The sequence below is a fragment of the Pleurodeles waltl genome, chromosome 4_1 (genome assembly GCF_031143425.1).
Source record: "Pleurodeles waltl isolate 20211129_DDA chromosome 4_1, aPleWal1.hap1.20221129, whole genome shotgun sequence".
Taxonomy (NCBI): Eukaryota; Metazoa; Chordata; class Amphibia; order Caudata; family Salamandridae; genus Pleurodeles; species Pleurodeles waltl.
In genome coordinates, this window is record NC_090442.1 from 49,675,830 (window position 1) to 49,703,189 (window position 27,360).

Below are 27,360 nucleotides of genomic sequence, written 5' to 3' on the forward strand. Positions count from 1 at the left end.
TTACACTGAAAGTGGAAGATATCTCCAATCACCTGTCGAGGTTCACATAGTTATGTCTATCAGGCCTGCAGCCTCAGCATTTACACTGAAAGTGGAAGATATCTCCAATCACCTGTCAAGGTTCACATAGTTATGTCTATCAGGCCTGCAGCCTCAGCATTTACACTGAAAGTGGAAGATATCTCCAATCACCTGTCAAGGTTCACATAGTTATGTCTATCAGGCCTGCAGCCTCAGCATTTACACTGAAAGTGGAAGATATCTCCAATCACCTGTCAAGGTTCACATAGTTATGTCTATCAGGCCTGCAGCCTCAGCATTTACACTGAAAGTGGAAGATATCTCCAACCACCTGTCAAGGTTCACATAGTTATGTCTATCAGGCCTGCAGCCTCAGCATTTACACTGAAAGTGGAAGATATCTCCAATCACCTGTCAAGGTTCACATAGTTATGTCTATGAGAAATTCACTCCTCCATCTTCTGAAATAAACACTATATAAATTGTGTCCCCCATCAATTTCAAACAGTTTTAAAAGTCATGTTTCTAATACTCAGTTTTCCCCCCTTAGTGTATTTTGCTTGAAATTACCATTAACAGATACATGATTTTTGTCACAATTTCTCCCACTACTATTACATGGTATCTCAACCACCATTAATAGTCAGGGCAGGCATTGCACATTATACTGGTGCAACCTCAGTGGACGCATTTAACTGGTCAATCTGGAGAATGTCTACCTACAGCTGAATAAATGTACCCCTGCTAAGCTCTTTGACATGTAAACCAGAGAGCGAATGAGACATCACTGACCCAACCTTCCTTATAAGGATGTTGAATGGATGCCCTGGGACCTCAGCGACAGGTTGTTGCTCTACTGGTGGAGAGGACATCGGAGTCAAACTGAGATACTGGGGAAAGAGCTGTGGAAAAACTTGTGAGTTCATTACCTGTGGGTGTCATCATCATAAGATAAGACAAGACTCCAAGCACTCACAGGCCGGAAACAGTGACGAATGGTGAAGACCTAACAGAGATTACCGCCTGTTGGCTATTACTTGATTGACCTTGAAAAGAAACAAAGATAACAGGGTTTTAGCATTCTTGTGATCCATGATAGTGAAAGACAAAACTGAAGAAGAGCTTAACATACAAACTGAGTTAGATATGAACAAAATAAAACAGTCTAGAAATATTAAACATTTTAAAAGTATCCTAGCACATCTCCAAAAGGGATTGGAATTATCAACAACACAAACCAGTTTAAAAACCTAACATGATTCTAATAAACTACACCACAAAGTGGGCAAATCATCTTAACATGGACATGCCACTTTCTAGCACGGCGGCAGGAAATTGTGTACATTCTGCAACATTGACTTTGCAATTTACAGAACATGCAGAGAGTGTTTGCTACTCTGGGTCAGGCTGTTTCATTGATGTGTGAGATGACTAGATCGGTCTTCCAGCAGGCTAGAATAGCTAGCGGACCTCAGCTATTCCATGCCTGCATGTGGCGCAGATGTGGAGACAGGAGACCCTGCTTGAAGTGAATAACTTTCTACTTAATCTGCCCTGAAAATCTCTTTTCCAGGTCGTTCGTTCATAAATGTTCAACCCCATGACTGCTGTGTGCCCACATTGATTAGGTTGCATTAAGGAGAGTACATGTAGGATGGATGCTGCCTGGGCCTTGAGCACATGCCGGGTGCAATGAACACTCATATTCTCCTACCCAATAATTGTTTCCAATCAGGGGTTCTGCTCCAAATCGGAAGATATTCAAAGGGTTGTGACATCCTTCAAGCCACAAGCACCCAGGAGGTGTTGGTTGACAGCAGAAAAGAGAGAGGCACATTCGGATCCTGTTATCCTTCTGAATTTGCCATTTGTTAACAAAACATAATGGACTGCCATCTCCTCATTAGCATTAACTCTACACTAGCAATGAGGAAATGTCTCGCTTCACACACATCCTGGCTAAATTTAATATGGAAATAAGAACCTCCGTAGACATGAGACAAACAAACACAGCCACACTAGCGGATAGGCGCATGCCTCTGCATGCAAAAATTCATGAATGGATTTGCTCTGCACTTCAGCTTGAACTCAACAAAGACTACGATTACTTGGTGGGGGAAAACATACATATATATATCTATATCTATATCAACTTTCATATTGAGTTTCTTTCTGAAGTTTGCAGTTTGGAGGTGGATGGGCAGTTCGTTCCAAGGCTTGGCCCTCGCTGCGACGTATGCAGGGGGTGTGGGCGAGGGCAAGAGAGCAGGAGCCAAGGTTTTTTGTGGGTAGATGCCAGTTATGTCACTTACTGATGTAGGATGATCCTTGATTTTGTAGGGCTTTGTAGGCATGCATGAGCGTCTTGTACTGGCATATTTTCTGGATGAGGAGCCAGTGGAGGTTTCTTGGGTGAAGGGTGATGTGGAACCGCTTGGGAAGGTCCCGGACGAGTCTGGCTGCAGCATTCTGTATGGTCTGGAGCTGGGTGCGGATGCCAGGGTAGACGTTGTTGCTGTAGTCGGGGCGACTGTTGACAACAGCCTGGGTGAAGATCTTTCTGGTGTTGACAGGGAGCCATCTGAAGATTCTGTGGAACATAAGAAGGATGTGGAAGTAGGAGGCGGCGACTTTGTTGATGTGTAGTTTCATGGTCAGCTCGTTGTTGAAGGTGATGCCTAGGTTGTATGTATGATAAGTTCATGTCGGTGTGAAACCAAGTTCTGCTGGCCACCAGCTGTGGTTCCAAACAGAGGTGTTCTTTCCAAAGATCAGTACTTCTGTCTTGTCGGAGTCCAGTTTGAGGCAGCAGTCTCTCATCCCTCTTGCTACGTTGATCATGGCGTCACGGAAGCAGGTTTTTGTGATGGATGGGTCTTCGTTAAGTGAGAGGATTAGTCGAGTGTTATCTGCATAGGAGGTTATGTTGAATCTGTGTGATCCGATGATGTCAGCGAGGGGGGTCATGTAGACGTTGAACAGGGTGGGGCTGAAGGATGATCTTTGGGGCGCGCCGCATTTGATGTTCTTGGGTTCCGAAGTGAAGGTGGGCAGCCAGATGCCCTGTGTGCGTCTTGAGAGGAAAGAGGCAATCCATTTGAGGGAATTTTGCTGTATGCCGATGTTGTGGAGTCTGCTGATGAGGGTGTGGTAGGAGGCTGTGTCAAATGCAGCAGAGAGGTTGAGGAGGATCAGGGCCACAGTTTCTCTGTGGTCGAGGAGGGTCTTGATGTTGTCTGTGGCTGGGATTAGCTCGGCCTCTGTGCTGTTGTTAGCTCGCAATCCAGCTTGCAAGGCGTCAAGTAGGTGGTTGTGTTCTAGGCATTTGTGAGCTGTTGGTTGATAGCTTTCTCAAATACTTTGGACGTGTATGGGAGTAGGTAAATCAGGCAATTTTGAAGATCATTGGGGGCGGCAGAGGGTTTCTTTAGGAGGGGCTGACCTTTCCATTCGTTCAGGAAGGGTGCTGTGGAGATGGAGGTATTGATTCTGGTGGGTTTCTTGCTGATGGGGTTGGATCCGAGGTTGAAGAGGCAGTAGAGGTTCAGTGGGCACCCTGGAGTGGATGGAGGACATGATGGCTGGGGCGGTCTGAGTGGTGAGCGGAGACCAGGTGTTGATTGATGTCCGCTGGTTGGTTAAGGTTGTTGAGGCTGAGAGTGGTGGCTTGGGGGTTGAAATTGTTGTAGATGGTAGAAATCTTGTTGTGGAAGTATTCCGAGAGGGCGTTGCAGAGCTCTTGGGAGGAGTGGATGGTGTTTTCTGTGGCAGTCGGGTTAGAGAATTCCTTGACTATTTTGAAGAGCTCCTTTGTGTGGTTGGCCACTGTCTCGATTCGGGTTGTGATGACTGCTCTCTTGCTTCCTCGATGAGCCGGTGGTAGTTGCTGAGGGCTGCTTTGTGAGCAGTCCTGTTGGCAGAGTTCCTCATGGCACGCCATCATTTCTCAAGTCGGTAGCAGTTGCGCATGGTGGTTCTGAGCTCTGGGGTTTACCAGCTGGCATCTAATGTTTTGTAGGTTTTTGCTGGTTTCAGCTGGGCGACTCTTTCTGCACTTTTGGTGATCCATGAGGAGAAATTTCCTAATGGCCTGGTCGAGGTCTGATGAAGCTTCTGGTTGGGTGGTGCTGAGGGCCTGAGTCCACTGTGTCTCAGTTATCTTGCCCCAGCTGCAGTGAGGGAGGCTGTGGTGCTTGGTGATAGTGTGTTGAGTGTCTGAGATAGTGAAGTGCAAAAATGGTTAGGTCGGTCCCGGTGAGTTCTGTGATGTTGGTGAAGTTGATCCTGTCGCTGGAGGTGAAGATGGGGGTGGGTGTGTGTCCAGAGCTGTGCATGGGTTCAGTTACCAGTTGGGTGAGTCCAATGCTGTTCCGGTTATCCAGGAGGGTGATGGAGTTGGTGTCGTCAACTTGGAAATTTAGGTCACCGAATAGCATGTAGTGGTGAGAGTCGATGGCTAGGGGGTGGCAAGGTTGAAGATAGTATCACAAAAAGCCGGTCAGGGTCCTGGAGGTCTGTATAGGGGGGTGCCACTAATCGTCGTCGTGGCGTCGAGCTGTAGTTGGAAATTGAAGCGTTCCACGAGAGGTGTGGGGGTTGTTGGTGACGGTGCAGTAGATAGTTTGCTTGAAGATGATGGTGATGCTGCTGCTGTGCATGTGAGTGTGGTCTCTGTAGATCATCTTGTAGCCATTGGGCGTTACAACGGCGATGTCTGGTTTCGATGTGGGGTGGAGTCAAGTTTCAGTGATGAAAGCAACATCAGGGGAGAGGGAGGTGATAGGGTGCCATATTTCCGTTGCATGTTTGCGGATAGAATGGGCGTTGAGCAGGATGCATTGGAGCGGTTCGAGGTCTTCTGAGCGGACGCTGTGAGGGATCAGAGGCAGGTCTGTGGTTCTATGTTGCAGAAGAAGCGACAGTGAAGGCAGGTGAAGGGTGCTTTGGCTGACCACGGGGAGGATGCGCAGCAGCTGTTGTTCCAGTGCCCAGGGTCTAGAGCAGAGCTCTATGGCGAAGTATCGGCAGATGGAGGGAGGACCAGAGGTCCTGGCGCTGAGCACGAAGTCCAGATGTGAAGGCGCATCTTCAGCGCGCTGGCGGCCCACGGCAATCCAGACTCATAAATAGTCATGGAGTGTGGGAGGGGCCAGTGGGAAGAGGCAAATACAGCAGGAGAATTGGTGTCCTGCAAAGGCAGCCAGTAGTACAAATGAAAAGGAGTAAGGCAATCTGAAAATTAGGCAGAATGGAGGAAAAACAAAATCACAGCAACCCAAACAACAGTCAGGCAAAAACAAAACCAGGCAAAACAAACCAAAAATGACATGCAGCCAAATTGCAGGGGAGGACCCACAGCAGGGATAGAACCTGAGAACCGGGGAACTGGGGTGCATTCGACCAACTCAGTGAGCCAGGGCCGATATAGGCAGCAGCGAGGGAGTGATGCTCAAGACCACAAGTGCTGCTCAAGTGGAAGTCACTCCTCCATCCCAGTGCTAGGAATAGTTTCATTTAAGCCTCACTTAAAAACCCATTGGAAAAGGTGATCCTCAAATACACCAAAGTAGCCATCAACATTTTCCTCACTTTCAGCAACTCTGTTTTTCTAACTAGGGTGCCTGGCATATCTGAGGGGAAAAAGAAGGTAATGAGCGTCATATATCACAGATTCATAGCTCACATTAGAATCCAGAAGAACCATCAACATTACCCTTGTCTCGCCATCCCCCTCTTCTCTAGCAGCCAATATACTCAGTGCCCTGTCCACAGGGTTGTCCTTTTCAGAGCTTCTTACAGCATCCAGCCTCTGTGGCAAAATTCAAAGACAATGACTCTGGCAGACAATTTGTTTAAAGTTGAGCCCATCTCCTTGTATCACAGCATTGTTCCACCTTCACTACAGTGTGCAATGGAGGGTCCTTCAACTCTGCATCTTGGCTGCTTTAAAGGTGCGTTCCTGGACCGCCAAAGTTTTAACTGCTGCTGACAATGCTGCTGATGCCTGTTCCACCTACACTAGATGGTTTGACCTTCCATAGCACAACACTGTCCATTCTGGTGGAGGTCAGTTCCAAATTAGCATGCAGCGCACTGATGGTTTTAAAGAGTCCGTTCAACGCCTTCAGCTCCACAGAATCCACGGACCTCCACATTTGTAGATTCCTTGCATCTCGCAGATGTCTGTGGTTTAAAAAAGACTTTTCCTTTGTCCATTTTCTCAGCACTGTCTTAACATGGAGCAGAGCACTACTCTGCAATACATGGTCTGTCTCAGTGCCTCAAACACTCAAAGGGTAGAGGACAACTCCAGGCTCACTGCACCATGTCCCAATCTCACGCAGAGAGCAGAGTCTCACCACTTTCGAAGCAGCTCAAAAAAGATCCTGGGGGATGTTCTGGTGACACCAATTGCCATCATCTTGTTTCTCTGCTAGCCCACACTCACCAGCACCAGTAAATTTCGCATGGGGCACTGCATGTCCGAAGCTGCTAAATGGCCCCTCCCACTTCCCGATGAAGAACTCTCAGGCACTTCTCACCGTAAAAATTACCCGTTTCCATTAAGATATTTGTTTGCAAGTAGACAGTAGACTCAGTTATGAATGCGCAATTTGCATTCCCAAATGAGCACAGGACCTTTCTGTGTCCAACCTTTGACGATGAAGAAGGAAATGGTGGCGACACCCAATGTCGATGTATCTAAGGAGTGACTGATGGAGTGTTGGAAATGCACTTACTATAATTTTGCTATGCTGATGCACATTTTCCACTGCAGACTAATGTAGCGTCCTCCCCAGCCCGTGAGCAAGTAACAGACCATGCCACACACGGAGCTCTGGTTTGCATGTCTTTATTCTTCAGCATGCAACCATTAACTGAACGCACTACGTCACAAACTTTATTACCCACACCCTGCCACACCTACCAGATTACGTAATACCTGTAAGGGCCAATAGAGGCCTCATACATGTGAACACGGGACACAACTTCTCCCTCTTTGATAAATAAAAAGTACAAATATATTTACTTACACACATTATAACTTTTAAGAGTCGTCGAGGTGCTCGCACCAGTATTACAGATCTAGCTGTACGAAGTAGAGGAGGGGCGACCTCAGGAGTTGGATGCTTGACTTGGGCACTCAGGTGGACTTACCTCATTCGAGGCAGAAGCTTTAAGTGTGATGAGTCTCTGGTTATGGATTTTCGAGGCTGTTGGGTAGTTACCATATGTCCTTTGCTCGCCACAACTCTTAGCGGTCCAGCATCAAAGGGAGCGTTAGTCTTGCATGTACGTTTTTGCTTGACAAAAACTCGGTCTCCTTTCTCGAAAACCATGTCTCGAGCACATCCTTGCTTTTCGCATTTGCAAAAAGTGTCAGTGATACAAATCTCATCAGGGTCTAATAACCGACTGGTGATCCGTTGTGGTATCTTCGTTCTAAGAGCTCTCCCGAACAACAAGGTGGCAGGACTGTCTCCTGTCACGGAATGAGGAGTGGAGCAGTAGGTACGGAGAGTTGGGCGGAACGCTGAACCACCCTTTTCCAAGTACTTATAAATCGTTCAACAGCACCATTTGCCTGTGGCCAGGGAGGTGCACTTTTCTGATGTCTGATGTTCAATGGATTAAGAAAGTCTTTGAACTCTCTGCTATTGAAAGGGTGGACCATTGTCAGATTTTAGAACGGAGGGAACACCCCATGTTGTGAAAATGTCATCCAGTCTCTCCATGACTCAGTCATGTGTGGTTGATTTCAAGTCTTCCACTAGAGGATAACATGGATACTCACTGACAGCTACCATGAGATGATGTCTGTTATTAAGGGGTCGGAAGTCAAATGTAATTTTCTCCCAGGCTTGTCTAAGACGGTCAGACATGTTCAGTGGGTGTGGAGTCATTTTGGGAAACGGACAGTTGCACAGATGACAAGCTTTAAGCTCCCTTTCACCTTGTTCATCGAGATGCAGGAACCACACTTGATCCCCGAGGGCTCTTTTAGTTGCATCTTACATTCATCTTCATGTCACTCAATGATGACATTAACGAGCCTTTGGAAGATTAATTTGATAACGATTGACCTTGGTTCATTCCACTTGCCTTAGTCAATATTGCCATTTGGCCTTGTGGGAGTGGCTACAGTGCTGGATCTTTCTGATGTCCATCTTCTTGTCATTCTGTGACATACTTAAGTTCTCTTTCGCTTTGCAAATTATAAAATGTTTTTTTTTCCAACAGCCTTTACACATTTGTCTGATGGCAGGACATTTACCTTCATGTGGAAAGAAGAATCCACAGCGGTAACACAATTTGTCATCACTCTGTGGGCCTTTTCCTTGTGTTTCTTCTTACCTTTCATACTCAATGGCGATTCATGTTGGGTCATCCCCTCTTCCTTGTCAGCAACTTGTCAATCAGCACATTCTTCCGCTCTTGCAGCCAAAAAGAGCGTTTCTCGCAGCATGTGTGGTCGGAATGACTCAGAGAGGAAACCATCAATAACTCCAAGACACATGGCTTCTTCATTATTGAATTCACTGAACTTGCAGTGCTTTATGGGTGCATCAAGTCTCTCAACAAACTCATCCATCATCTCTTCAGGTTGCTGTCTTGCTTGGTTGAAAATGTACCTTTCATAGTCAACATTCGGCCCTGGATTGAACTTGGCTTCCAAATTCTGCTTGATTTGGCGGTATGATAATTCATCTGCTTGTGATCTCTTCTTTATATCTTCTTTCACTCCATCATCTGCAGAGTTCTTTAAGTATCTGATGATGTTTTTGTCATCTGCTTCATCTATAAAGTCAAACGTTTTTGTCCAGGAAGTCCATCTGGGACCAGTATTCTGCTTTTTGGAGGTATCGAATGGAGGAGGGGGTTTCAGAAATGTGGCGGCGCCATATCTGGTGCTCTTTTCAACAGCCATTGGAGAGCTTCAAAGCTTGACCATTTGAGTTGTGCTGACTGCCACCAGCTGCCTGTGTGGTTGCTTCTGCGGGTACAACAACACACGTGCTTATGCTTGGGTTGTCATGGATGCCCTGTGACTCAGCACACCAGGCCTTGGTCAAGTCTGAACTGGAGGTTGGTGGTGCTTTTTACCATTCGTTCCTGTGGGTAGAATTGTACTTCTGTACCTGGTTGTCTCTGCCTTTAGGGTTTTTTTTTTTTGCACCTGGCTGGCCCTGCCTTTAGTGTTTCTCTGTGCCTGGTCATCTTTGCCTTTAGCACTTTCCCGCGTCGGACTGTCACTGCCTTCGTATCTGGTTGTTATTGTCTTTAGAATTTCTGCTTTCTATCAGTACTTTCTCTGTGTTAGCTGTGGTGCTGTATCTCTTCTTTCAGCCTTATCAGTAAATTTTTGGCATGCTTACTGACTTTGTTCATCCGTAGGGCCTTCATCTTCTTCAAGGGCCTCTCTAAAGCTGGATTTGTGCTTTGACTTCACATGCCACAACTGTAGACTGCTTCTTCAAGCACATGTGGCATGCACAAGCACTTTGCTGGACCATGGCAAACTCTCAGGGAAAGCAGTCTTGTATCCTTGGGGGCACGTATGCCATCCTCATTGCCAGAAATAGCATCCTCCCCAGCCTGGGAGCAGGTAACATACCACGCCACACATGCAGCTCTAGTTTGCACAGCTTTATTCTTCAGCATGCAACAGTTAACTGAATGCACTGCGTCACACACTTCATTAACCACACCCAGCCACACCTACCAGATCACGTAATACTTGTAAGGAGTCGGTCAAGGGCCACTAGAGGCCTCACACATATGAACACAGGACACAACAGCTACCAAATATCATTCTGCCATATTATTGGGTTTAAGCTGAAGCTTCGACTCAACAACATCAACACTGCTGTATTTTAACAATCTATTATAAGGGATTGAAAATGATGAATACAAATCAGTTAGACTAGAGGCAGATAGATGTCCACGACATACTGTTCAGGTAAGATGTTTATGGATGTTGTATGCCTACAAAACATATGCTATTTTCATCGCCTTATTCTAGCATGTCCCTAAAATGTCTTAATACCATTAAACTAAAACACCAAGGGCACTGTAATCCGCACAGAATAAGATGTCTTCCAACATCATGACAAGAGATTGCTACCAAACAGCAAGATTCTACTTATGCACCTTTTCTCTTCTCACATCCCTGGCACACAGCAATGCCAGTGGGGCTCCCAGCACCTCTAGCTGCTATGAGACAGCAGCACACAAAGGTCTTGCCCCACAGCAGTGTTTGCGCATGCCATGACAGCACTAAAATAAACTGACTAGCAGAGACATCAAGACTGCCACACTCTCCTGTAGTATATTGGCCCACAGCAGGGCTTGTGCATGCCATCACAGCACTACAATAAACTGACTAGCAGAGACATGAAGACTGCCACACTATACTGTAGTATCAGCGAGGGCCACTGCTTTATAATTTGTGAAAAGCTGGAAGGCTTAACTCCTGGTGTTTCATGATGTTTGTTGAATTATTTCAGTCTTTGTAAACTCTAAAAACATCTTTAAAAGGCTTTTCAAGACCAAAAACACAAAAGAATCCAGCTTGTTCATTGAGATTTGGTACAAAATATTTTTGTTGTTGCAGGGAATTTCAACTGCAGAGGAAGCGTTATGGGTTGACAAAATGTGAAAACTTCAGGCAGTGAGACAGTTGTGGCCAGCAGCTAGTTAAATAACAAAGACAGATGGCTATTGAGCCTGACACCACAAACTGCCGAAATTATGCACCATTCGCTCGGGCAACTGCAGACATTATGTGCTCTTTGCCCAGCCGCCAGCCACACAGTACACATTATCTGTTATTTAACACAGTCCATATTCTCTGCTGTATAACACATGCACATTCTCTCCCAGTTTAAAATAGTATACTTTCTCTGCAGTTTAACAAAGTACACAGACTCTGCTGTTTAACACAGTGGACATTCTCTGCTGTCTAACACATACATATTCTCTGCTGTTAGCACAGTGCACATTCTGGGTTTAGCACAGTACACATTCTCTGTTTAACGCAGTGTACATTCTCTGCAGTTTACATTCTCTGTTTAACGCAGTGTACATTCTCTGCAGTTTAACACAGAACACATTCTCTGCAGTTTAACACAGTATACAGTCTGCTATCAGTTCATATTCTCTGCAGTTCAACACAGTACACAACCTCTGTAGTTTAACGCAGTACACAACCTCTGTTTAGCACAGTACACGTTCTCTGCTGTTTAACACAGTACACATTCTCTGTTTAACGCAGTGTACGTTCTCTGCAGTTTAACACTGTACACATTCTCTACAGTTTGACACAGAACACATTCTCTACAGTTTAACACAGAACACATTCTCTGTTTAACGCAGTGTACGTTCTCTGCAGTTTAACACTGTACACATTCTCTACAGTTTGACACAGAACACATTCTCTACAGTTTGACACAGAACACATTCTCTACAGTTTGACACAGAACACATTCTCTACAGTTTGACACAGAACACATTCTCTACAGTTTGACACAGAACACATTCTCTACAGTTTGACACAGAACACATTCTCTACAGTTTGACACAGAACACATTCTCTACAGTTTGACACAGAACACATTCTCTGTTTAACGCAGTGTACGTTCTCTGCAGTTTAACACTGTACACATTCTCTACAGTTTAACACAGAACACATTCTCTGTTTAACGCAGTGTACGTTCTCTGCAGTTTAACACTGTACACATTCTCTACAGTTTGACACAGAACACATTCTCTACAGTTTAACACAGTATACAGTCTCTGCTTTTTAGCGCAGTGCATATTCTCTGCAGTTTAACACAGTACACAACCTCTGTAGTTTAACGCAGTACACATTCTCTGTTTAACACAGTACACATTCTCTGCTGTTTAACACAGTCCACATTCTCTGCCGTTTAACACAGCATACATTCTCTACTTTTTAAAATGATACACATTCTCTGTATAACACAGTACACATTCTCAGGTGTTTAAAAGTACACATTTTCTGTTTAACACAATACACGCCCTCTGTAGTTTAACGCAGTACACATTTTCTGTATACCACAGTACACATTCTCAGTCGTTTAACACAGTACACATTCTCTGCTGTTTAACACAGTGCACATTCTCTGCAGTTTAACAGATTACATATTCTCTGTATTCTCTGCTGTTTAACACATACACATTCTCTGCAGTTTAACACAGTACAAATTCTCTGTATAACACAATACACATTCTCTGTTTAACACAATACACATTCTCTGTTTAACACAATACACATTCTCTGTTTAACACAATACACATTCTCTGTTTAACACAATACACATTCTCTGTTTAACACGGTACACATTCTCTGTTTAACACGGTACACATTCTCTGCAGTTTACCAGTACAATTTCTCTGTAGTTTAACACAGTACACATGCTGTTTAACACAGTACACATTCTGTTTAACACAGTACACATTCTCTGTTTAACTCAATACACATTCTCTACAGTTTAACACAGTACACATTCTCTGCTGTTTAACACCGTACAAATTCACTGCTGTTTAACACCGTACAAATTCACTGCTGTTTAACCCAGTATGTATTCTCAGTTATACACAGTACACATTCTCCGTTTAACACACTGCATATTCCTTGCTGCTCAACACAGTATACATTATCTGTATAATACAGCACACATTCTCGGGTGTTTAACTCAGTACACATTCTTTGCTTCACACAGTACACATTCTCTGCCGTTTACCACAGTACACATTCTCTGCTGTTTAACATTTTATGTTTACCACAGTACACATTCTCTTTTTAACAGATACAAATTATTTGCTGTTTAAAAAAGTACATATTCTCTGCAGTTTCGCACAGTACACATTCTGTTTAACACCGGGCATATTCTCTGTTTAAACGCAGTACACATTCTCTGCTGAACACAATATACAATCTCCGTTTAACAAAGTGCACATTCTCCGTGTAACACACTGCGCATTCCCTGCTGCTCAACACAGTATACATTATCTGTATAATACAGCACACATTCTCGGGTGTTTAACTCAGTACACATTCTTTGCTTCACACAGTACACATTCTGTTTAACACCGGGCATATTCTCTGTTTAAACACAATATACAATCTCTGCTGAACACAGTACACGTTCTCTGCTGTTTGATACAGTACACGTTCTCTGCTGTTTAATGCAGTACACGTTCTCTGCTGTTTAATGCAGTACACGTTCTCTGCTGTTTAATGCAGTACACGTTCTCTGCTGTTTAATGCAGTACACGTTCTCTGCTGTTTAATGCAGTACACGTTCTCTGCTGTTTAATGCAGTACACGTTCTCTGCTGTTTAACACAGTGCACATTCTCTGCAGTTTAACAGATTACATATTCTCTGTATTCTCTGCTGTTTAACACGTACACATTCTCTGCTGTTCAACACAGTGCACGTTCTCTGCAGTTTAACATAGTGCGCATTCTCTGCAGTTTAACAGAGTACATATTCTCTGTATTCTCTGCTGTTTAACACATACACATTCTCTGCAGTTTAACACAGTACAAATTCTCTGTATAACACAATACACATTCTCTGTTTAACACAGTACACATTCTCTGCTGTTTAACACAGTGCACATTCTCTGCAGTTTAACAGATTACATATTCTCTGTATTCTCTGCTGTTTAACACGTACACATTCTCTGCTGTTCAACACAGTGCGCATTCTCTGCAGTTTAACAGAGTACATATTCTCTGTATTCTCTGCTGTTTAACACATACACATTCTCTGCTGTTTAACACATACACATTCTCTGCAGTTTAACACATACACATTCTCTGCAGTTTAACACAGTACAAATTCTCTGCAGTTTAACACAGTACAAATTCTCTGTATAACACAATACACATTCTCTGTTTAACACAATACACATTCTCTGTTTAACACAATACACATTCTCTGTTTAACACAATACACATTCTCTGTTTAACACGGTACACATTCTCTGTTTAACACGGTACACATTCTCTGTTTAACACGGTACACATTATCTGCAGTTTACCAGTACACTTTGTCTGTAGTTTAACACAGTACACATGCTGTTTAACACAGTACACATTCTGTTTAAGACAGTACACATTCTCTGTTTAACTCAATACACATTCTCTACAGTTTAACACAGTACACATTCTCTGCTGTTTAACACCGTACAAATTCACTGCTGTTTAACACCGTACAAATTCACTGCTGTTTAACACCGTACAAATTCACTGCTGTTTAACCCAGTATGTATTCTCAGTTATACACAGTACACATTCTCCGTTTAACACACTGCATATTCCTTGCTGCTCAACACAGTATACATTATCTGTATAATACAGCACACATTCTCGGGTGTTTAACTCAGTACACATTCTTTGCTTCACACAGTACACATTCTCTGCCGTTTACCACAGTACACATTCTCTGCTGTTTAACATTTTATGTTTACCACAGTACACATTCTCTTTTTAACAGATACAAATTATTTGCTGTTTAAAAAAGTACATATTCTCTGCAGTTTCGCACAGTACACATTCTGTTTAACACCGGGCATATTCTCTGTTTAAACGCAGTACACATTCTCTGCTAAACACAATATACAATCTCCGTTTAACAAAGTACACATTCTCCGTGTAACACACTGCGCATTCCCTGCTGCTCAACACAGTATACATTATCTGTATAATACAGCACACATTCTCGGGTGTTTAACTCAGTACACATTCTTTGCTTCACACAGTACACATTCTGTTTAACACCGGGCATATTCTCTGTTTAAACACAATATACAATCTCTGCTGAACACAGTACACGTTCTCTGCTGTTTGATACAGTACATGTTCTCTGCTGTTTAATGCAGTACACGTTCTCTGCTGTTTAATGCAGTACACGTTCTCTGCTGTTTAATGCAGTACACGTTCTCTGCTGTTTAATGCAGTACACGTTCTCTGCTGTTTAATGCAGTACACGTTCTCTGCTGTTTAATGCAGTACACGTTCTCTGCTGTTTAATGCAGTACACGTTCTCTGCTGTTTAATGCAGTACACGTTCTCTGCTGTTTAATGCAGTACACATTCTCTGCTGTTTAATGCAGTACACATTCTCTGCTGTTTAATGCAGTACACATTCTCTGCTGTTTAACACAGTGCGCATTCTCTGCAGTTTAACACAGTGCGCATTCTCTGCAGTTTAACACAGTGCGCATTCTCTGCAGTTTAACAGAGTACATATTCTCTGTATTCTCTGCTGTTTAACAAGTACACATTCTCTGCTGTTCAACACAGTGCACGTTCTCTGCAGTTTAACACAGTGCGCATTCTCTGCAGTTTAACAGAGTACATATTCTCTGTATTCTCTGCTGTTTAACACATACACATTCTCTGCAGTTTAACACAGTACAAATTCTCTGTATAACACAATACACATTCTCTGTTTAACACAATACACATTCTCTGTTTAACACAATACACATTCTCTGTTTAACACAATACACATTCTCTGTTTAACACAATACACATTCTCTGTTTAACACAATACACATTCTCTGTTTAACACAATACACATTCTCTGTTTAACACGGTACACATTCTGTTTAACACGGTACACATTATCTGCAGTTTACCAGTACACTTTCTCTGTAGTTTAACACAGTACACATGCTGTTTAACACAGTACACATTCTGTTTAAGACAGTACACATTCTCTGTTTAACTCAATACACATTCTCTACAGTTTAACACCGTACAAATTCACTGCTGTTTAACACCGTACAAATTCACTGCTGTTTAACACCGTACAAATTCACTGCTGTTTAACCCAGTATGTATTCTCAGTTATACACAGTACACATTCTCCATTTAACACACTGCATATTCCTTGCTGCTCAACACAGTATACATTATCTGTATAATACAGCACACATTCTCGGGTGTTTAACTCAGTACACATTCTTTGCTTCACACAGTACACATTCTCTGCCGTTTACCACAGTACACATTCTCTGCTGTTTAACATTTTATGTTTACCACAGTACACATTCTCTTTTTAACAGATACAAATTATTTGCTGTTTAAAAAAGTACATATTCTCTGCAGTTTCGCACAGTACACATTCTGTTTAACACCGGGCATATTCTCTGTTTAAACGCAGTACACATTCTCTGCTGAACACAATATACAATCTCCGTTTAACAAAGTACACATTCTCCGTGTAACACACTGCGCATTCCCTGCTGCTCAACACAGTATACATTATCTGTATAATACAGCACACATTCTCGGGTGTTTAACTCAGTACACATTCTTTGCTTCACACAGTACACATTCTGTTTAACACCGGGCATATTCTCTGTTTAAACACAATATACAATCTCTGCTGAACACAGTACACGTTCTCTGCTGTTTGATACAGTACATGTTCTCTGCTGTTTAATGCAGTACACGTTCTCTGCTGTTTGATGCAGTACACGTTCTCTGCTGTTTAATGCAGTACACGTTCTCTGCTGTTTAATGCAGTACACGTTCTCTGCTGTTTAATGCAGTACACGTTCTCTGCTGTTTAATGCAGTACACGTTCTCTGCTGTTTAATGCAGTACACGTTCTCTGCTGTCCCCAAACATTTTGCCTTCAGACCTCCTGTTTTTGCTGGACCTAGGACTCTGCACACTTTACCACTGCTAACCAGTGCTAAAATGCATGTGCTCTCTCCTTAAAACATGTCAGAATGGAGGGTCCAAGATGGCGTTCGCAAGTTATGCAAGCTCCAAGCCGTCGACTTTGAATCTTGCTCCATCATTCCTGGCAACAATATGTAATGCTCTGCCATGCAGTACCCTTCAAGATAAACGGGCAGCAGACCCAAAGAATGCCCAGAATTGTGCACGACCCTTTAAGGTCAGACAAACGGAGGAGTGCTGGCCGGGAGACAAAGGGGGGGCCGGCCTGGACAAGTACGAGGCCTCGGACTACGCTACCTCTTTGTTCCACAGTAAGATGTGGTTTGGGTGCAGCACCAATGCTGTGGTCCGGTGTGGGAACCCGAGGTTGGGAGCAGGGCGAGAGTTTCCAAGCGTGTGGTGGTCTGGCGGGTGGGCCTGTCTGACCCAGGGAGGCGGTGCACCTGTGTGTGTCCTGGGTGTGTGGATGACCTTGGACACGGGAGGACTCATTCTAGTTTGGCAGCCCTCAGCATGGCGGGGCTCAAGAGATTCACTTCCTTTGCCTGCCTGGGCTATGGGGCAGCCGGTATGGGGAGTGCCGGAGAAATTAAAACGCGCTACTGCACTGAATGACCGTGGAGATTGCAGTCTCAAACACCAAGGGGAGTAGGCACTTAAGTGTGGGTGCAGGCTGACCTACAACTGCGGGGATCACTTACCTGACTCACTGGGCCTCTCGTCTGGGCCAGCCAGACTGCTTGTGCCACCCTAATGGTCTACTAGGGGCAAGCGGGTCCGGACCTCTGCGGACGCCGGGGACGTCTCCAACGGTCTGCTATTCACCACGGTCAAGGACAAAGGCAATATCAGACAACACACATACCAGTGCTATCATTCCTGACCACATTTGTCCTGCCACCTCCAAAATCCTTGCAGCCATCACTCAAACCTGTCATGAACTGGAAGTCAAAATCAGGGTGGTTAGTTTGGATGTTAACGCTGCTACGACTGGACCTACACCGAGTAGATGATAGGACTGCAGAAGCAAAAGTCTGGGTCTCAGACTTAGAAAAGTCCATGATGGATGTGCCCCACAAGACTCACTTCGACAACCTAGAAGCTTGCGACACATGTGGAGGATGCAGAGTGGAGAGCCCTTAGGCACAACCTACGCTTCGTGGAATTCTCGCAATGCTGCAAAGAATCCTCGCTCCATTGCACCCGAGAAGACCCTTTCACCATGATTTATTATTACTGAGCGGGCTAATTGGGCTCTGTCCCAAAAACTGGCCCGTGCCCCATGACTGCATACATGTTGAATTATGATGATAGAGATGCGATGCTCCACCACGCAGAACTACAAACAATCCTACAGTCCAATCACATAAAATTATGGCCTTCCCAGATTATACTAAATTGGTTCAAGAACAACAGAAATCCTATACCACTGCTAAAGACTTGAATATCAAATATATGTTACAGTATCCTGCCAAACATAAGATTATCTACCAAGATAAGGCCCTGTTCTTCGACTCCCCTGAGGACGCCTTTCAATGGACAGATGAGACAGTTCATCCTTACTCACATAAGTCTTCCTTGCCAGGCTCTAGCCCTTCCCTGCGGAGATCCAAGTGCCCCCCGAAACTCCCACGTAAACATGGGCGCGAAAGGAGACGCATCTGACAATCATGGCTCAACAAACCCAATAAAATCGACAAACTAGAAGGGGCTGACGCGACAGCGGCCTTGAAAGGCACTCAGGAGGGCTCCAATAATAGCTTGCCCTCACACCTGTGCCGCCTACCCTAACTCCACGATCACCTGAAATAAATTACCGGGGTACACCATCTTTATTGAGGCCTCCTGGATGTACTTCAAAGACATGTTTACTTCACCAAATTGCAGCCACTCATTCAGTTCAGTTGCGAGGCACAGCGGTGGCAAGCAATTACCTTTCCCCGAACACCCCGCCACATCCAGTGACCTGCGGGAACTACCCTCTCTAAGATGCTCTGCTAGAACACAGGCAGTGATACTTGTTTTTGTTATAAAGGGTCACTGGGCGCAATACTGGTGTCGCTCTGTTGGCAGTGGGTTAGACCATCCTGCGACAGGTGTTCCTCTCTTCATACACATAGGGAGGTTGTGTTTTTTATTTGTGTTGTTTTCTGTGTTTATAGCTGGTACTCCAGATCTTCCAGCAGCATCGTGGTACACCCCCCTCCTCCAAGATGTTTTCCCCCTAGATGGCCACTTGTAATAATGCAGACCTGCCCGCCTGCATCACCCTTATGGCCTGGAATCTAAATGGTATGTTAGATAAAATTAAAAGAACTGCAATCCTTCATAGCATCACAATGCTAAAAGTAGGAATTCTATTTCTTCAAGCGACCCATCCATTAGGGAATAAAACCACTTTTTGGCACGCTATGGCTATAAACAGATCTACCAAGCTGTATTTATGAACAACTCTAGGAGAGTAGCCATACTGATAAGGGGTCATCTCCAGTACAAAGTTCAAAGGACATGGCTGGAACCAGGAGGCAGATATTTAGCCATTACTGGTCTCCTCAACAGAGACCTGCTATCGCTGATGAATGTCTATGCCCTGCCCCTCAACCCCCTCCTTCCTTGATTTGATCACAAAACTGATAGGAAATCTTCTGGTGGGCCCAATGGTGTTGGGAGGAGACTGAAATGGGGCGGTCAAGTAGTCTCTAGACATACTTCAGAAGGAAGTGGGGGGAAAAAAGCCTCTTGCTGCAATCCTTCATACGCATAGCATCAACTTCATCATACTGAAAGGGGATACAACTTCTGCTCTAGGTGCATGGGTTCCATGGTACTGTTTCCTGCCTTGACAACTTCTTCATTTCTAAGATGGAAACTTACAGAATCCTGGATGCCCAAATCTTTCCTCGGGGTCTCCCTGATCACTCCCCTGTGACAATTGTGCTGAACACTTGTCACGCCAAGACCCATCTGCTGTGGAGGCTATCGGCCTGGTCCCTTCACGATAGAGCACTTACCTCTCAAGTGGGTGATGCGATCAGCACCTACCTCACCGAAAACTGGGACACTGTCACCCCAGGAACCCTGTGGGCTACTGTTCAGGCAACCCTTGGGGTGAAATATTAGCTTTTTGATCGCAAAGAAAGGACAGGTCATATGGGATTTAGAAACAGAGATTCATCATTCAGAACAACAGCATGGCATCACTCCCTCACAAAGTCTGCGCCATGACACAAACTGAGCCCAAGCTGAACTGCGGCAAACACACCAGATGATGCTAAAGCTATATGGTGGGCCTCCCAAGCTCACATTTATCAATGGGGAGACAAGGCCAGTAAACTACTACGTTACATTTGCTTTAATATCACACACCAGGTCCCGATCTCATACCTACTCACTGCAGCCGGCCACAAAATTATAGGGGACAGAGCCAGAGCCTGCCACTTTGCACAGTATTACACAACAATTCACGCCAGCAAAGACACCCTATTGGAGATCCTGATCGGCGACTTGGTTTCAGATCTACCCGTACGATCTCTTTCAGATCTGCCTCAGACCACATGAGTTCTGAAATCGCCGCAGCTCTGACTCAGCTCCAAACTGGGAAACCACCTGGCCCTAATGGCTTCCTAAAGAAATTCTACAAGTAATTTACACATAAATTAAGTGAACCCCTCCATGATGTTCTGCAAGAGGCATTTCCTAATACCTTCCTACCCCCAGAACTTTGGACAGCTGAAATAGTAATGATCCCCAGGCCAGGAAACCCCCCCAAACCCATGCTCCTCCTATCACCCCATCTCCCTCTTAAATACTGAAGCAAAAGTCATCACTAAATTCCTTCGCTGATTCACCCGTACCAAGCAGGCTTTATGCCTAAATGAGCCACACAACATAGCATATGCCGGTAATAAAATGCTATAGCCCTTGCACAACTACTCCGCAGTCCAACAATATTATTAGCGGATATAGAAAGGACCTTTGATCCTGTTTGCCATTCTCCGGTTTCTTAACTTCGGTTACAAATTCATAGTGTACGTCAGACTCCTTTGCACCAACTTGGCAGCAAAGGTGAAGGTGGGCTCAGAAACGTCCGCCCCATTCCTCACTGAGAGAGGCACATGACGGGGGCATCCGCTGTCTTCCCTATTGATTGCAGTTGCTATAGAACCCCTGGCGTTGTGGCTCCAAATAGACGCCCAAGTAACGGGCTTCGAATGGGGTCCCTTGACTATTGACTGAATCGCTCTATATGTAGATGATGCATTCATGTTTCTTACAAATCCTGACTTAAAATTCTCCAAATATTTTGTGAAAAGTCAGGTCTCACCGCAAACCTCAACAAATCAACTGACCTCCTGATACTTCCCTCACAACAGGTCCTGCAATGGGCAAAAGGCATACCAGCAGCCTCCAATCATGTTAAATACTTAGGGGTACATTTCACCGCCAATGCATCCTCTGCCTGGGCCCTGAATAACTAGCCATTACTAGATAGACTAATGATGAACATTGCAGTCTGATCCACACTTCTCTTAAACCTCATGGGGTGCTCACCTGTCTTAACAAGCATTTACAATGCAATGGGTTTCACGTTTGCTCGAGTTAGAGGTATCAGCGTTCTAAATTTCTAACTGCACTTTTCTTGCCACATAAACTGAAAATGAAACGTAAAACAGTTTACATAAGCAAGCCATTCAAAGCGCCATTGGCTGCCATGAGCATGAAGGAGAGACACAAAAGGAAAAAGAAGTTCGCTCCCAATCAAACGTATCGACAAACATGCAATTATCCATGGAACAGGGTTGGTGTCCAAGACGGTAACAGAACCGCCCCAAGGAGGGACAATCGTAAAGCATTTACCAATGATAACAAAGGGCCGGTGCTGGAGCTGGGGAGACGCCGGGGCCCGCCTGCTGAGGATTGGGCGGAGAGGCCCCAGAAGAGACAAAGGGGCAAAGGTGCGCCCGTGTAGCAGCACCCTGCAGAGGAGGAGCAGATAGTGGCGCAGTGAGGCTGGGTCGCTGGTCGGCGGTGCGGGTGGCCCATGGCGACCTTGTTTGGTGTGGATACGAGCTGTGTAGCGGAGTAGATCCACAGAGTGCCTCGCAGAGAGAACGCCGACGACTGCCGGTGAGAGCGTGCGCCCAGGAGAATACAGCTCCCGGTGCTGAGGGGAGGAGAGGTCTGATTGAGACACCTGAGCTGCAGCCGTCAGAGGGCAGAGGAGATGGCGACCTCCAAGCCCAAGCGGGACCGGACGGTGATAGACATGCTGACTGGGGGACGCCCGGCACATGGGGGGGCCCCTGAAGAACCGCTGGTCGTGAAGCCACCCGAGGCAAAGAGGGAGATAGTAGAGAATGAGACGGCCCCAGTCACGAAGGGCTTCCTTACCTCCTTGTTTGAATCGCTTTGCGGCGACCTGCAGGAACTCCGCAAAGATATATTTCATGAGGTGAAGGAGCTGCGGGTTGAGCTTACGTCTTTGGGAGAGCGGATAACCCAGGTTGAGGATGGTGAAACGGCCCTCGGCGAGGAGGTGGCGGTCCTCCAGCAGGAAGTCGTACGCTTACGGGAGCAGCAGGATCTCCTTCAGATGATGGTCGAGGTTCTGGAGAACCGCTCACGCAGGCATAATATTCGCATTAGAGGAGTGCCGATTGGAGCTGAGAAGGAGGACATTGGAGTCATTGTGGTAGCATTGTTCCGCTCAGTCCTTGACCTGGAGGAGTCCCGGGAGATCGTCCTGGATAGGGAACACCGTGTGGGCCGATCGGGCGGAGCTGGAGACCGCTCGACGGATATTTTGGCATGTGTCCACAATTACGGGCTGAAAGAAAGCATTTTGCAACGGGCACGCAATCTTCCACAGGTTCACTTTAGAGGTCATCAACTACAATTATACCAGGACCTTTCGGCCCGGACCTTGCAACGACGACGGGAGTTTAAACCTATCACGGAACATCTGCGTGCGCATGCTGTCTCCTACTCATGGGGTCACCCATTCCGCCTTGTTTTCCGCTGGGAAGACCAGCTTCGCCAGGTGAAGTCGCTATCGGAGGCAAATCGGATCCTAGGCCTGGAGGGAGACGCCCAGGGTCCGGACTTGAATCGGAGCCTGGCTGGAGGAGATCGCTTGCGCTGGCGGAGGAAGGAGAGAAGGAGGAAACAGCAGCGCCCTACTGTGTCGGAGCAGATCTCGGAGCGTCAGTCGGCAGTGAGCAGTGTGGTGGCTGGGACAAGTGCCTAGGCGAGGAAGACGCAACGCTGTTGGGCAGTACGGGGTCGCTGGGTGCGGGCCTGTGCCCGTCTATGCTGGGCCTGGGAGGCAGAGCTGGTGGAATTAACGGGCGACCGTGTGTGGTTTTACGGCCCTGTTGAGACTTTTCCTCTTTGGGATGTGTGAGAGAGGACTTTTGCGTTACAAGCACCTGTTGTGCGTTTTGGTTGTATGTCTGTGTGCTTCCCCACAAGCTTTGTCACTACGGGTCATAACGGCATGGCCATGGGTCTTGGAGCGGCTGAGGTGCTGTTCTGGGTCTTGGTCCCTCCGAGGATCCTCTTCCCCCGAGCTATTCTTCCCTCCGATGGTATGACAGTTAAGTGCTTAAGTTGAATGTCCGGGGGCTTAATAGTCTGACCAAGCGGTTAGCGATTTTGTCAGGTTTAGAGAAATCCGGGAGTCATATTCGTCTATTACAAGAGACACACTTGCTGAATAAAGATACGTTTTGCATGCAATACAGATGGTTCCCTAGACAGCTCTGGTCCTCAGCAACTACGAAGCATGCAGGAGTGGCAATATTGCTTTCAAAGACTTTTGCTGGGGAGATAGTTGGGAAGGTGCATGAAGTGCCAGGCAGGTTCCTGGCTATTAGAATAAGACTTGGAGCCTTCTCTTTCACCATTGCTTCCCCTTATGCTCCGAATTCTCAGCAGGAGTCCTTCCTGAGACAGGCAGTTTCCCCTATGCTGAGCTCGCCAGATAGTGCCATTTTGGTAGGTGGAGATTTTAATTTGGTGATGGACAATGAGTTGGACCATTCGAGCCAGCACTTTGGGCAGACTGGGGCATTGTCGGAGCTGGGTCGTCAGTGGTTAGCTGAGTGCGGACTGGAGGATGTGTGGAGGAGGTTGCCTCCCACGCTCCAAGATTACTCCTTCTACTCAGCAGCGACCAAGACTTATGCCCGGCTCGATCTTTTTCTGGTCTCATACGAGTTTATGCCCCGGGTCAGGGAGGCTACGATAGAACCCAGGGCGTTGACTGATCATGCCCCGATTACTGTAGAGATCACCATGGAAATGGGCCGAGTTGGCACTCCGAGCTGGCGCTTTAGGGATTCATTGCTCCAGAGTGAGATAGTGGTTGAGTCACTCCAGCGGGCGATTACGGATTATATCAGCTTTAATGATGATGGCAGCACTTCCGTGGAGACCGTGTGGGAGGCGCTGAAGGCAGTGGTACGGGGTGAGGTGATGGCACTGTCTGCGAGAGATAATAAGGCAAGGGAGAGGTAAGAGAGAGGTTAGAGCAGAGGGTAGCTGTTCTGGAGCGCTCCCATAAATCCACTGGCGCACCTCGAATTTGGCGGGAATTAGAGAAAGCTAGGCAACGGCTTAAGCGAATGGACTGGGACAGGGCGGAGTACGCGGTAGTACGACTTAAGCATAAATACTATATAGGGAGCAATAGATGCGGAAAGCTACTGGCGCACCGGTTGCGAGCGCAGCGTTCGGCGTCAGCGGTCAAACTGATTCGCTCCCCCTTCAGTGAAGAGGCCCGCGCAAGCGATCAGATTGCTGAGGCATTTGCAGAGCTCTACCGGGGGTTGTATGCGGCGGATGAGTGGGACAAGGCGAACCTGGATTCATATTTAGAGGGCATAGCAGTCACTCCTCTTGGTGTGAGAGAGGCGTCCCTGCTAGATCAGCAGATAAGGGCCGAAGAAGTTATATCGGCGATCTCCCGACTGAAGAGCGGGAAGTCCCCCGGCCCTGATGGGGCCACGGCATTGTTCTATAAGACCTTTTGTGTAGAGCTTGCTCCGATCCTCATGCGGCTTTTTAATTCTTTTCGGACGACGGGAACCTTGAGTATGCTGGATGCTACCATTGCTGTTATACATAAACCGGGTAAGGACCCAGAGGAGTGTGCCTCATATAGGCCAATTTCGCTTCTGAATATAGATGCCAAACTATTCACTGGGATTCTTGCTTACCACCTTAACTCTTATATGCCAGGTCTTATCGATCCGGATCAGTCAGGTTTTATTCCAAACCGGCAATGTGGTGATAACACGAAGCGACTTCTGCATCTGCTTGATAAAATAGACAGATCTCGTAGGGAGGCGCTCTTCCTTTCTATTGACGGCCGAAAAGGCGTTTGATAGGGTTCATTGGCCATACCTCTTTCGGGTCCTGGAGCGCTTTGGTCTAGGCCCGGGCTTTAGGTCTTGGGTCCAATGCGCCTATCGCTCCCCCAGAGTGACGGTTCGTGTTAATGGTGTGCTCTCTAGACCATTCCCAGTTATGCGTGGGACTAGACAGGGATGCCCGCTTCCCCCCTTTTGTTTGCGTTATATATGGAGCCTCTTGCGCAACACTTGCGGGATAGCCCCTCGGTTTCCAGTGTCAAATTTGTCGGAGACCACCATCTTATAACCCTGTATGCAGACGATGTGATCCTTACTCTTGCGGAGCCTGCGACCTCGCTGCCTGCGCTTATGGAGATATTGGCTGAGTTTAGCCAGGTTTCGGGGTTTAAGGTGAATATGCAGAAGTCTCAGATCCTTAGTCTGTCAGTAAGCCCGGATCACGAGGAGGACCTGAGAGCTCGATTCCCCTTTCTTTGGTCGTCTTCGCGTCTTTCCTATCTTGGGGTTCAGTTGGCGACATCTGCTGCAAGAACGGAGAGCTTGAACTACACGAAGCTGGTCCGCAATATACAGCGGGACCTGGAGGTGTGGGGGAGACAAAAGCTGTCTTGGCTGGGCAGGGTGGCTGCGGTCAAGATGACAATCTTGCTGCGGATACTGTATATGTTTCAAGCGCTCCTGCTATCACCACCGCCCCGGACGATCACCACTCTTCAGTCGGCGATCCTGAGATTCGTATGGGAGGGTTGGTCGACGCGTCTCCCGCAACATGTTTTATATCGCCCTAAGAGCAAGGGAGGACTGGCAATTCTGTGTCTTTTGAGATATTTCCAGGCAACGCAGCTACGCTTCCTTTTGGAGTGGAGTCGCCCACTCACGGAGAAACACTGGTGTTTCATGGATCAGGCAGTGGCGGGCTCTCATATCTGGAAGGAGCCTTGGCTCCTACGTCGGCACAGGGCTAGAGGTCTTTATTCTTCCCCGATTACAGGAACTACGTTGCGCATATGGGATGCAGTGACTTGCCGTTTAGGGCTGACGACTTTCCCGTCCCCGATGACCCCCATAGGCGCGAATCCTGACTTCGAACCCGGGCCCTGTTTGGAGGGCCTGAGACGCTGGTACGATGGGGGCTGCAGGAGGATAGGAAGTCTTTTTGATGAACAGGGGGTGTTGACTTTTGACCAGATGAGAGAGGCCTATGGCCTGGTGGAAGCGGATAGGCTGATGTATTACCAGGTTCGGCACTGGGCTCTCCTACCGGCGAACAGAGCATTAATTGATAGGCCTCTTACGCCATTTGAGAAATGGCTGTTCCTAAAGAAGGACGATAAAAGAGTTATCTCAGAACTTTACCGGCTTCTACAGGGGGAGAAGCGCCCGCCTAAGTCAAAGAGACAGTTGAGATGGGAGAGGGAGCTGGAGAGAGAATTTACGGATGAGGAATGGGACAGTATATTCTATAGAATACACCACACAGCATAAAATACAGCAGGGACAGAGACATCATATAAAGTTGCGTCATATTGGTATTATACCCCAGCACGGATACATGCATTGGATCATAATAAGTCGGATCTTAGCTGGAGGGGGTGTGGTGCTACAGGCACACTTGTGCATCTGCTTTGGCATTGCCCCAAACTACATCATTATTGGGAAAACATTATAGATGATATTGATACAGCGTCTCAGGTTGAGATTCCAAGATTCCCACCGTATATTTTATTGGGGCTACCCAACCCCCTTACCTTCCCTTTAAGATCTCTGAGGGGGAGGCAGATAGCTCTGGCACTTAACGCAGCGCTGCAGCTGATTTTAGCTCTCTGGGGTACAGATAGGGTTCCGGCGCGTGGCTCATGGCTACAGAAGCTGTGGTAGATTCTTGCCATGGAGAAACTCACACTCGCTTCTAAGCAGCGGATAGGTGATTTAAGAGAGATGGGGAAGCCGTTCCTTCGGATCCTTTCGGCAGAATTTGCTTAGTTGACATGCCCGACTTACCTGAGAGTTCTGCGGCTGGTTTGAATTCCCGGTTGGTGTGCTCTGGGGGTTTCTGGGGAGGGCTGAGTTTGGATGAGGCAGGGGATAGAGGAGTGGAGGGACAGGAGGATGACATGATCTCTTGGGGGGAGGCAGTGTTGGTGTGTTTTTATGTACATGTTTGTGTGGTTCTCATCTGTGGGACTCATAGCCTGAAAGACTATGGGGCATTGCCAGTCGGCTAATGGTTCTGC

General features: G+C 46.4%; 1 long non-coding RNA gene across 2 annotated transcripts in view; it reads right to left on the reverse strand.

Moving 5' to 3' along the window:
• The window catches only part of LOC138287378 (uncharacterized), a 92,712-nt gene that overhangs the window by 54,856 nt on the left and 10,496 nt on the right, over positions 1-27,360 (reverse strand). For both annotated transcript variants that reach the window (XR_011202208.1, XR_011202207.1), the window contains exon 2: positions 951-1,067. This is a non-coding gene — a long non-coding RNA (uncharacterized lncRNA). The remainder of the gene's footprint in view (positions 1-950; positions 1,068-27,360) is intronic.